An 11684-nucleotide genomic window follows, 5' to 3' on the forward strand; every position below is an offset into this window, starting at 1 on the left:
TCATCAAGTGAACATAGACAGCAAAGGTTGCTTAAGACTGGAACCTTACTCAATGTACCGGTTTATTAATCAGGGACCTGCCACATTTATCATTAACCTAAGAGTGATAAAACATCCAACATCCAAATGATGTGATAGATGTTTGTGGCTAATTTAAGTCTGAGCACGGGTTACCTTCAAGAAGAGCTATCAGGGATGTTGGAAAGGCAATTGCTCACAGTTCTAAGGAAGTGCTTCAAATGGATATTTTTAATGTAGGGATGTGTGTACCATTCAGTGAGTATTTAAGATCTGTATTTTGAAATAATAAATGGACAATCTCCACTTTCATCTCCCAGATGCACAGTGGATATGCCAGTTCAAGAGCACACTCTGGCTCTTGGTACTATTTTTCATCCAGAGAAAAGAGGTTAAAATTACTAGAAAGAAGAAGCAGGAACAAGAAGCTGTTTGCAGAGAGGATAAGTGTGCTCCAGTAACCAAGGCTGAAGCAGCAGGAAAATGTCAGTGAACCAATGGCTGGCACTCAGAACCATCACTTTGCCGATCTTCCAGCTGAAAGAACTGTCCTCGACCGAGTGTTGCAAACTGGCACATTCCAAGGTCCAGGACTACGTGCTGAGGGACGCGCTGAAGCTTGGGGCTGCCGCCACAAAGGCACAATGGGGAAAGGCCACACTGTAAGGCCTTTTAACGGAGGCAGACTGAGGGCCCGGGAACTGCAGAATACCCTCGACCTGCGGAGCTGTGTGCCAATCTGAGCAATAACGGCACACAGTAAAATCTGAGGCATACATATATATAGTTTAAGCTTTGAAATGTAAAGACAGTAATTTTGTATAGGGCTGTAAAAATGACATTTCTTGCACTGTTTGCAATGTTTAGATATGTACAAAGAACAAAGAACAACACAGCACGGGAAACAGACCCTTCAGCCCAACGAGCCCGCGCCGCCATTTTAACATTGTGAGTTCCCTCTCCACCCATGACCCTTGTCTATGCTTATGGCATTCCACATTGAGGGAAAACTAATTTAGGGACAATCAGCCTAAGAGCACGTTTTTGGGGTGAGGGAGGAAACCGGAGCACCCAGAGAAAATCCACGCAAGCATGGGGAGAATGTGCAAACTCGCACAGACCCCGACTCAAGTTGGAGATCCAACCTGGGTCCCTGCAACTGCACAGCAAACAGTGATAGTCACTGAGCTGTCATGTTGCCCGTCCGACGGTCCGGTTTAAGCGTACACTAACAACACAAAGCACTAGGCAACTCTCGAAGCAACATTCAAGAGCAGCCCTCGCACGACCCACCGCGTGTATGCCCCTTGTTGGCCAACAAGGCCCACCCAATCATCTGTGGATGTAAAAAAAGAGACATCAATAAACATACACAGCCTATACAGACATTCATGGAAGATCCCCAGTACCTCCAACGTAAGAGACAGGTGAGCCATAAAATATGCTGGACGGCCCATTGGAATCTATTGATTCCCAGGAATGTCCTGAGGCTCTTGATCCTTAACTAGAACATTCTTCTGTATCCCTCCATCTCTAGTCTGCTCATGTGCCTATCTAGGTAAGCCTTGACCAGTTGGTTTTCTTGATGAGACATGTGCATGATCCCAGCTGTTGAAGAGCCTTCAGCTTGTATACACCAGCCAACTTCCCTCTATATTTTCTTAATCTAATCAAACCCATCAGGCAGCGTGCCTTTATGAAAAAATGCAGGCTGGCAGAAACAGTTGCTCACAAATACAATGTCACATATTATGATTTACCTGGGCTGTATAACTTTCTGTTCATTACCCTTGGTTCCCAGAGGTACAGAAGCAGATTTAATCTTTACTCAGAGGGTAGTAAGGGTGTGGAATGCCCTGCCTGCAGTAGTTGTGGACTTGCCAACTTTAAGGGCGTTCAAATGATCAGTGGATAGGCATATGGATAATATTAGAATAATTTAGGTTAGAGGGTCATTAGATTGGTTCCACTGGTCGGCGCAACATCGAGGGCCGAAGGGCCTGTACTGCGCCGTAATGTTCTATGTTCTAATAATTAGAGACACGTCACAATCCTACAAATGCTGCCAACATATTACAATCAGTTATGAAAATAAGTGAGATTGCTAATGTGGGAACATCAGAAGTTCATTTTTATAACTGAAAACTACTAATTCAATATATATGCTGCCAGAGTTGGGAAATTTTGATTTCCTATTATGTTGGGCTGCCTTCTGAAAATAATGGGTTTTATAGAAAATTGCAGCAATGAGGAAAGTGAAAGGCCACTCAGACTTTGATTACCCTGTCACTGCTGTTGAACACATTATTTTCAAATGTTGTGTGTGTCAGTATGAGATTTCCTTAGGCTTTAGCCATTCAATCACAGAATCTCAACAGCTACTGCTGTCTTATCCCTCTAAATTTGAAATGAACGATTTTAGATTTCCTTGTTTTACCATGCCCCCTACAGCACCTGATACGTTGAAAAATAAGGAGTTGTCCCTCAAGCTTGCATTGAGCTTCATTGCAACAGGCCAAGGACTAAAATATACACTTTGATTAGACGCCTTAGGGACCCAACATTGAATTCAACAATTTCAGATTATAAACTCTAACTCTCTGTTTTGTTTCTGTTAATTTGCACACACTTGTCCTAATCTTGTTTCTCATATTTTTGTGTTTGGACACAGCTGTCCATTATTCTGCCATTCTTATCCACTCAAAAAAAAACTTTTGTTTCTTCACGACAATCGTTACTGCTCCTTTTGCCATTTGTACCATGATATTTTTGATATGTCATTTCTCCTTCTCGCCACACAATCACATAACTCCTCTCCATCTCCCCTTTTCACTTACTGAAAGCCTAGGACATTTCTACCTACCTTCAGTTCTGAAGAAAGGTTCTTGAAATATTAACCCTTTCTCTCCCCACAGATGTCACCAGCCTTGCTGAGTCTTTCTGACATTTTCTGTTTTTATTTCAGAATTTCCAGCATCCACAGGATTTTGTCTTTGAGTAAAGACTATGAGTTGGCAATAAAGAACATTGCTTCCAAAAGCTGGCAGCTAAAAGTTTTCGGATACATAACCATGGGGCCAGAGATGCACATAAAGTGGCCTAAGGTCTTATCGGACTACACAGGCAGAGATGCCGCACGGTCTATTGTGATTCCAGTGGCACCTCATTTTTATGGGATCAATTTCAGGCCTCCCGTACCGTCTGCAATATCCCTCAGGTAGGTTCCGTGATGGTGGTCAGTGAGGGGGTGAGGTGGGGAACTATTGGGAATAGACACTGGGAGGCAGGTAATTGTGGCATGGCAGCAAGCAGTATCTGGGAATGCTCTACAACAAGCTCTAAACATTTTTTAAAAATGCAACCGTTTGGTGCCAGCAGCATTCCTGACAGGAAATCCTGAGCATACCAGGCTCAGCACCTTCTCCACTAAAGGCAACCCATTTTGTTATGATCCACATTCGGATCAACAAGCGAAAGGATGGCAATCATCGAATAGCCGCAACAAAAAAAACTGATAAACAAGATCCCATCTTATTTTTGTATGGTCACATCAAAGTCAGTATGAATCGTAGAACATAGAACAGTACAGCACAGTACAGGCCCTTCAGCCCTCGATGTTGTGCCGAGCTTTGTCTGAAACCAATATTAGGCTATCCCACTCCCTATCATTCTAGCGGGCTCCATGTGTCTATCCAATAACCGCTTGAAAGTTCCTAAGTGTCCAACTCCACTATCACAGCAGGCATCATACATTACATTGACATCGGTGGTGGTGGAGGCAAATTCGGTAGGATCTTTTAAGAAACTTCTGGATGAGTACATGGGACTTAATAGGATTGAGGGTTATAGGTAGGCCTAGTAGGTAGGGATATCCAAGGCGCAACTTGTGGGCTGAAGGGCCTGTTTGTGCTGTAGTTTTTCTACGTTCTATGTTCTGTTACATAATTACAACAAGTTTTATTCCAAGGGAATAATTTGTGGTGAACATTCCATAGCATTGTGCTGAGTGTGAGTTCACACGTAAGCCAAGTGCAGTATGTCCAAAGTATAGGCAAGGAGATAAAACTCCAACTGTCCAAAACTCAAAGACACAAAATGTTGAATGCTGCCACTGCTATTTCCCAGACAAATCTCCAAAAATGGCACTCAGCTCCCACCCATGCTTAACGTCCAGTAGTACAAACAGCTGCAGACAGTGGTGGATAACCTCACAAACAGCAGGTATCCTAAACAAACCAGCTGCCAGATATTCTGGTGAAGAAGTGTTTTCTTCAAATATAATCAACAAAGGGTTCGCTTCCAATGAACATCTCTGAACACCGTCTGGATACCGGTGGAAGGCAGTGGCAGGGCTCCTTAATGAGTGACATGTTGGACAACCAATGTCAGAAGTCTGGTGGAGAGGCAATTGAAGGTAGGAGATCATGTGATTATGTGAACATAAGAAATAGGAGCAGGAGTAGGCCATCTAGCCCTTCGAGCCTGCCCCACCATTCAATAAGATCGTGGCTGATCTGAAGTGGATCAGTTCCACTTTCCCCCCATAACCCTTAATTCCCTTGTCTGTCAAAAACCTATCCACCTGTGGCTTAAATATATTTAGCGAGGTAGCCTCCACCACTTCAATGGGCAGAGAATTCCAGAGATTCACCACCCTTTGAGTGAAGAAGTTCCTCCTCAACTCCGATCTAAACTGCCCCCCCCTTATCTTGAGGCTGTGCCCTCTAGTCCTGCTATCCTTTCTAAACAGGAAGAATCTCTCTACCTCTACCCTATCCAGCCCTTTCATTATCTTATACGTCTCTATAAGATCCCCCCCCATCCTTCTAAACTCCAACGAGTACAGACCCAGTCTATTTAGTCTCTCTTCACAGTCTAACCCCCTCATCTCCAGTATTAGCCTCGTGAACCTCCTCTGCACTCCCTCCAAGGCCAAGATATCCTTGCGCAAGTGCGGCGACCAAAACTGCACACAGTACTCCAGCTGCAGCCTCACCAGTGCCCTGTGCCCTGTACAGTTGCAGTTGGACATGTGTCCCAGAACATGTTAGCAGCCCTGTTATTGAAGATAGCAGTTACGTGGAATTACGTGCAATAACATTTCTGCCTCATTTTCTTAAAATATACTTTTTTTTATTCATTTGTGGGACATGAACATTGCTGGCTGCCCAGTGTTTATTACCCATCCCGTGTTGGCTGAGGCCAGTTGAGATTTAACCCATTGCTGTGGCCAGACCAAACAAGGACAGCAGATTTCCTGCCCTAAAAGAGATTGATGAACTAGATGGGTTTTTCCGGAAAAAAAAATCGACAATGGCTTCATGATCAGATATTTTTTATTGAATTCAAATTCCCCCATCTGCTGTGGCAGGATTTGAACCTGGGTTCCTGGATTAATAGTCTAGCGATAATACCATTTGGCCATTACTTCCCCTATATTTAATATTGCAATGTTTAAGAATCAGATGCTCCAGGTGTAACGTTTTTCATTCAACTGACACACAGCATCAGCAATAAGGCAAGAACCTCTATTTACACCTTCTTCTGCTCTCCTCTATATATCTATTGAACCTGATTTCCAATATGTCAGGCTCCTGTTTATTGGTTCCAGCTCAGCCTTCAACACCATTATTCCCACAAAACATATCTCCAAACTCCGTGGCCTGGGCCTCAGCTCCTCCCTCTGTGACTGGATCCTGAACTTCCTAACTCACAGACCACAATCAGTAAGGATAGGCAACAACACCTCCTCCATGATCATCCTCAACATCGGTGTCCCACAAGACTGTGTTTTCAGCCCCCTCCTTATACAACTATGACTGTGCGGCCAAATTCCCCTTCAATTCGATTTTCAAGTTTGCTGACGACACCACCGTAGTGGGTCGGATCTCAAACAATGACGAGACAGAGTACAGGAATGAGATAGAGAATCTGGTGAACTGGTGCAGCAACAATAATCTCTCCCCCACTGTCAACAAAACGAAGGAGAGTGTCATCGACTTCAGGAAGTGTAAAGGAGAACATGCCCCTGCCTACATCAATGGGGATGAAGTAGAAAGGGTCGAGGGTTTCAAGTTTTTAGGTGTCCAGGTCACCAACAACCTGTCCTGGGCACCCCCATGCCAACACTATAGTTAAGAGCCCCACCAGCGCCTCTACTTTCTCAGGAGGCTAAGCAAATTTGGCATGTCAGCTACGACTCTCACCAACTTTTACAGATGCACCTTGGAAAGCATTCTTTCTGGTTGTATCACAGCTTGGTATGGGCTCCTGCTCTGCCCAAGACCGCAAGGAACTACAAAGGGTCGTGAATGTAGCCCAATCCATCACACAAACCAGCCTCCCATCCATTGACTCTGTCTACACTTCCTGCTGCCTCGGCAAAGCAGCCAGCATAATTAAGGATCCCAAGCACCCGGGACATTCTCTCTTCAACCTTCTTCCATCGGGAGATGATGCAGAAGTCAAAGGTCACATTCCAACCGACTCAAGAACAGTTTCTTCCCTGCTGCCGTCAGACTTTTGAATGGACTGACCTTACATTAAGTTGATCTTTCTCTACACCCCAGCTATGACTGTAATACTACATTCTTCACTCTCTTGTTTCCTTCTCTATGAACAGTATGCTTTGGCTGCATAGCACGCAAGAAACAATACTTTTCACTGTACGTTAATACATGTGACAATAATAAATGAAATCAAATCATAAACTACCTAGTTCTATAGCACATTAACAATATGGGCTTTAATCAAAAGTTTGGCAGAGGGATCTTAACACATGCCTTTGGCTCTCATTAACATATGCAAGCCTGTTTTACACAGCCACATACTACAGCTGAATAGCCTATCCAGCCCTTTCATTATCTTATACGTCTCTATAAGATCCCCCCCCATCCTTCTAAACTCCAATGAGTACAGACCCAGTCTATTCAGTCTCTGTTCATAGTCTAACCCCCTCATCCCCAGTATCAGCCGAGTGAACCTCCTCTGCACTCCCTCCAAGGCCAAAATATCCTTCCGCAAGTGCAGCAACCAAAACCGCACACAGTACTCCAGTTGCGGCCTCACCAGTACAGTTGCAGCAAGACCTCCCTACTTTTATATTCTATCCCCCTCGCTACAAAGGCCAATAGAAACCTGTCACAAGTGTAAAACCTGTGCAAGAATAGAAGTTCAAAATTCTGTTCCATCTGAAGTACTGGCAGTGCAAGGGGGTATAATTTCAGTTTCCTGAGTTAGGGTGACAGAGAACAAGAACAGCCTGATACAGAAAAATACTGCCCTGTCAGTTCAGATGTAATATGGAACATTCTGCCTCTCTCTAATGAACTAAATAAAAACACAAAGAAATACAAACTAAGCATCCTTTCTTTGAAATAATTGAATTCGAAAATAAAAGAAACCAATCTCCAATATCTGCCCAGCAAAAAAGCTCTTATCTTCTTTCCATTTCAGAGAAGCAATCATTTTGCAGATTTAGGGCTGAGTTTAGTGCTTTTATTACATTCTCCAAGGGAACAGCATTGCATTGATGCCTTTGTATATCGGAAATTAACAGAGGGTCAAACAGAAGGTTAAAAATGGAGCAGTCCTTTCTTTCATGCAGTGAGAGCAGACCATTCCATTTCATTTCATTTGTCCATACGGGCGGCATGGTGGTTAGCGCTGCTGCCTCACAGCACCAGGGACCCGAATTCAATTCTGGCCCCAGGTCACTGTCTGTGAGGAGTTTGCACATTCTCCTTGTGTCTACATGGGTTTCCTCTGGGTGCTCCAGTTTCCTCCCACAGTCCAAAGACGTGCGGGTTAGGTTGATTGGCCGTGCTAAATTGACCCGAGTGTCAGGGGGACTAGGAGAGTCAATCTGTGGGGTTTCAGGAATAGGGCCTGGGTGTAGATTCACTGGGTCAAATGGCCTCCTCTGCACTGCAGGGATTGTCTGACTCATCACTGTGGTCAGCCTGGGTTCAGAGCCAGTGCCCTACCATGTGGCAGAGGAGCTCCATTGACAAACAAAAGCAGTTTTTAAAAACTCAGCCAAATTTTATTTGGGATATGAGAATTGCTGCCAAAGTCAGCCCTGGTCCTGACCCATCCCTGACCCATTTCTTGAGAAGGCAATGATGAGCCACCTTCAGGAACTACAGCAGTCCATGTGGTAAATTTTATTTATATAATATAATATAGGCATTTTATTCCTATATTAGAGGCAAGAGAGTAGTTAGAGGGAAAATTGGTCCTCTTAGGGACAAGAGTGGAGAGTTGTGTATTGAGTCGGAGGGAATGGGGGAGCTCCTGAATGAATACTTTGCGTCGGTATTCACGAAGGAGAGGGGTTCGGAATCGTGCGGTCTCTTGGAGGGAGCGGAGGTTCAGTTGCAGGATATAGTTATTACGAGAGAGGAAGTGCTAGGGCTTTTAGGTAGCGTAAGGACGGATAAAGCTCCGGGGCCTGATGGTATTTATCCCAGGCTGCTTAGGGAGGCGAAAGATGAAATTGCTGGGCCTCTGGCGCACATCTTTGTCTCTTCTTTGGACACAGGTGAGGTCCCAGAAGACTGGAGGGTAGCAAATGTGGTCCCGTTGTTCAAAAAAGGTAGTAGGGATAACCCTGGGAATTATAGGCCAGTGAGTTTGACGTCGGTGGTAGGGAAGTTAATGGAAAAAATACTTAGGGGTAGGATGTATGAGCATTTGGAGCGTTGCGATCTGATTAGGGATACGCAACATGGCTTTGTTAGAGGGAGGTCTTGCCTTACGAATCTGGTGGAATTCTTTGAGGAGGTGACAAAAACGGTTGACGATGGGAGAGCCGTTGAGGTCATCTACATGGATTTCAGTAAGGCGTTTGACAAAGTCCCTCACGGTAGGCTGGTAGAAAAGGTTAAGGCGCATGGGATACGAGGCCAGGTAGCTAGGTGGATTGAGAACTGGCTGGGAAATAGGAGACAGAGGGTAGTTGTGGAGGGTACCTTGTCGGGCTGGAGGTCAGTGACCAGTGGTGTGCCGCAGGGCTCGGTACTGGGACCTCTCCTCTTTGTAGTCTACATAAATGACTTAGAAGAGGGAGTAGGTGGTGTGATCAGCAAGTTTGCTGATGACACCAAGATGGCAGGGTTGGCGGGTACAGAACTGGATTGTCAGGTGATACAACAGGATATAGATAGGTTGGTGCAGTGGGCAGATAGGTGGCAGATGGCATTTAATCCTGACAAATGCGAGGTGATGCATTTTGGAAGGAATAATGCAGAGAGGAGTTATGTGATAAAAGGTAGGCCGATTAGGAGTATAGATGTACAGAGAGACCTGGGAGTGCAGGTCCACAAATCCATGAAGGTTGTGTCACAAGTGGAGAACGTTGTTAGGAAGGCTTATGGGATGTTAGCCTTTATAGGAAGGGGCTTAGAGTATAAAAGCTGCCGTCTAATGCTTCAGTTATACAGAACGTTGGTTAGACCGCATTTGGAGTACTGCGTCCAGTTCTGGTCACCTTATTACCGGAAGGACGTGGAGTCTCTGGAAAGGGTGCAGAGGAGGTTTACCAGGATGTTGCCTGGCATGGGGGGACTGGGTTACGAGGAGAGACTGAAGAGACTGGGGCTATTCTCCTTGGAAAGAAGGAGATTGAGAGGGGACATGATAGAGGTATATAAGATACTGAAGGGAATAGATAGAGTTAATAGTGAGAGACTGCTCCCTAGACTGGGTACGAACACAAGAGGTCATCAATTAAGGGTGAGGGGGGGGAGGTATAATTTGGAGGTAAGAGGAAGGTTCTTTACACAGAGAGTTGTGGGGGTCTGGAATGCGCTACCGAGTAGGGTGGTGGAGGCAGGCACGTTGGACTCGTTTAAGATGCAGTTAGATAGGCATATGAGTGAAACGGGAATGGAGGGATATGGTAGGGGCTATTAAATAGGGTAAACCTCGGGAGACACCGGAAGGGCAGGCTGTATAACTAATATGTTTTGTCTTTATTCCACAGGTGGAGGTCCACCTCGTGTCAAGCGAGGGGCATGCACACGGCAGGTTGTGCGTGGGCTGCTCTTGGAAGTCCAGGAGTGGCCTAGTACTTCATGTCGGTGTGTGTGCTTGATCCTGGACCGATAGACGGGCTCCACAACAGCTCAGTGACTAGCACTGCTAGCTGTGCAGATACATGGATTTGGGCCTGTGTCTGTGGGAGTTTGCGCATTCTCCCTGTGGTTGCGTGGGTTTCCTCCGGGCGCTCCGGTTTCCTCCCACACCCCAAAGATGTGCTCTTAGGCTAATTGGTTTCCACCAAATTGACACTATTTCTTCCCTGAATCTGACTGAGTAGGGTTCCATTCGTAGACATGCAGGGTAGAATAGGTGTAGGGTGATGCGGCGGCGCGGGCTCGTTGGGCCGAAGGGCCTGTTTCCCGTGCTGGGTTGTTCTTTGTTCTTTGTTCTTTGTAAATATACAGCCACAGTACTGTGTGTTTTGACCCAACAACAAAGAAGGAACAGCAATATATTTCCATCTCAGATTGGTGTGTGACTTGGAAGGCGATTAGTAAACAGTGATTCCATGCGTCTTCTGCCCTTATTATTTTAGGTGCAAGAGCTCACATATTTTAGAACATAGAAAAACTACAGCACAAACAGGCCCTTCGGCCCACAAGTTGCGCCGAACATATCCCTACCTACTAGGCTTTTTTGAACTAGGTTGCCGCAGTAGGTGATGTACAATTGTTTAAGGTGCTGGATGGGATGCCAACCAAACGGGCTGCTTCAGTTTGGATGGTATTTAGCTTGCATTTTCTGTGGTGCATGTAGATCCGCAGGGCCATTAGGAAGGAATTCCAGGATTTTGACCTGTGAAGGAACAGTGCTATATTTCCAATCAGGATATTGAGTGGTTTGAAGGGGAACCTCCAGATGGTGGTGTACACACAGCATAGCATAGCATCCCTACAGTGCAGGAAGAGGCCATTCAGCCTAACCTGCACCAACAATAATCCCACCCAGGCCCTATCCCCATCACCCCACATATTTACCCTGCTAATTCCCCTGACACAAAGGGGCAATTGAGCATCAATCTAACCCACACATCGTTGTAGATAAATAGAATCTTTTATATACTGTCACAAGTAGGCTTACATTAACACTGCAATGAAGATACTGTGAAAATCCCCTTGTCCCCACACTCCATTCGGGTACACTGAGGAGAATTTAGCATGGCTGCTAAACTTGCCTGAACTTGTAACATCTCACTTACTGTCATGTCTGGAGACAATACACATCTCTTTAACCTGTGCTTAATGCTATCTCCACTCACATTGTCTGCACCTTTGAGACTTGAATAGCAGATTAGCTGTAAAGACTCACATTCTAATCAGTATTCTGTAAACTGTGTGCCTTTATATGCCCTGTTTCTGATCAGAACTCTCCAATCACCTGACGACGGAACAGTGCTCCGAAAGCTAGTGGCATTTACTATCAAATAAACTTGTTGGACTTTAACCTGGTGTTGTGAGACTTCTTACTGTGTTTACCCCAGTTCAACGCCGGCATCTCCACATCAATATATCTCCAAGTCAGCATGGTGAGTTGTTTGGAGGGGAACTTGCAGGTGGTGGTGTTCCTATGTATGTCTGCTGCCCTTGTCCTTCTAGATGGAAGTGGTCATGAGTTTGGAAGGT

This window comes from Carcharhinus amblyrhynchos, chromosome 21 (assembly GCF_965287045.1).
Source record: "Carcharhinus amblyrhynchos chromosome 21, sCarAmb.v2.hapA, whole genome shotgun sequence".
Lineage (NCBI taxonomy): Eukaryota > Metazoa > Chordata > Chondrichthyes > Carcharhiniformes > Carcharhinidae > Carcharhinus > Carcharhinus amblyrhynchos.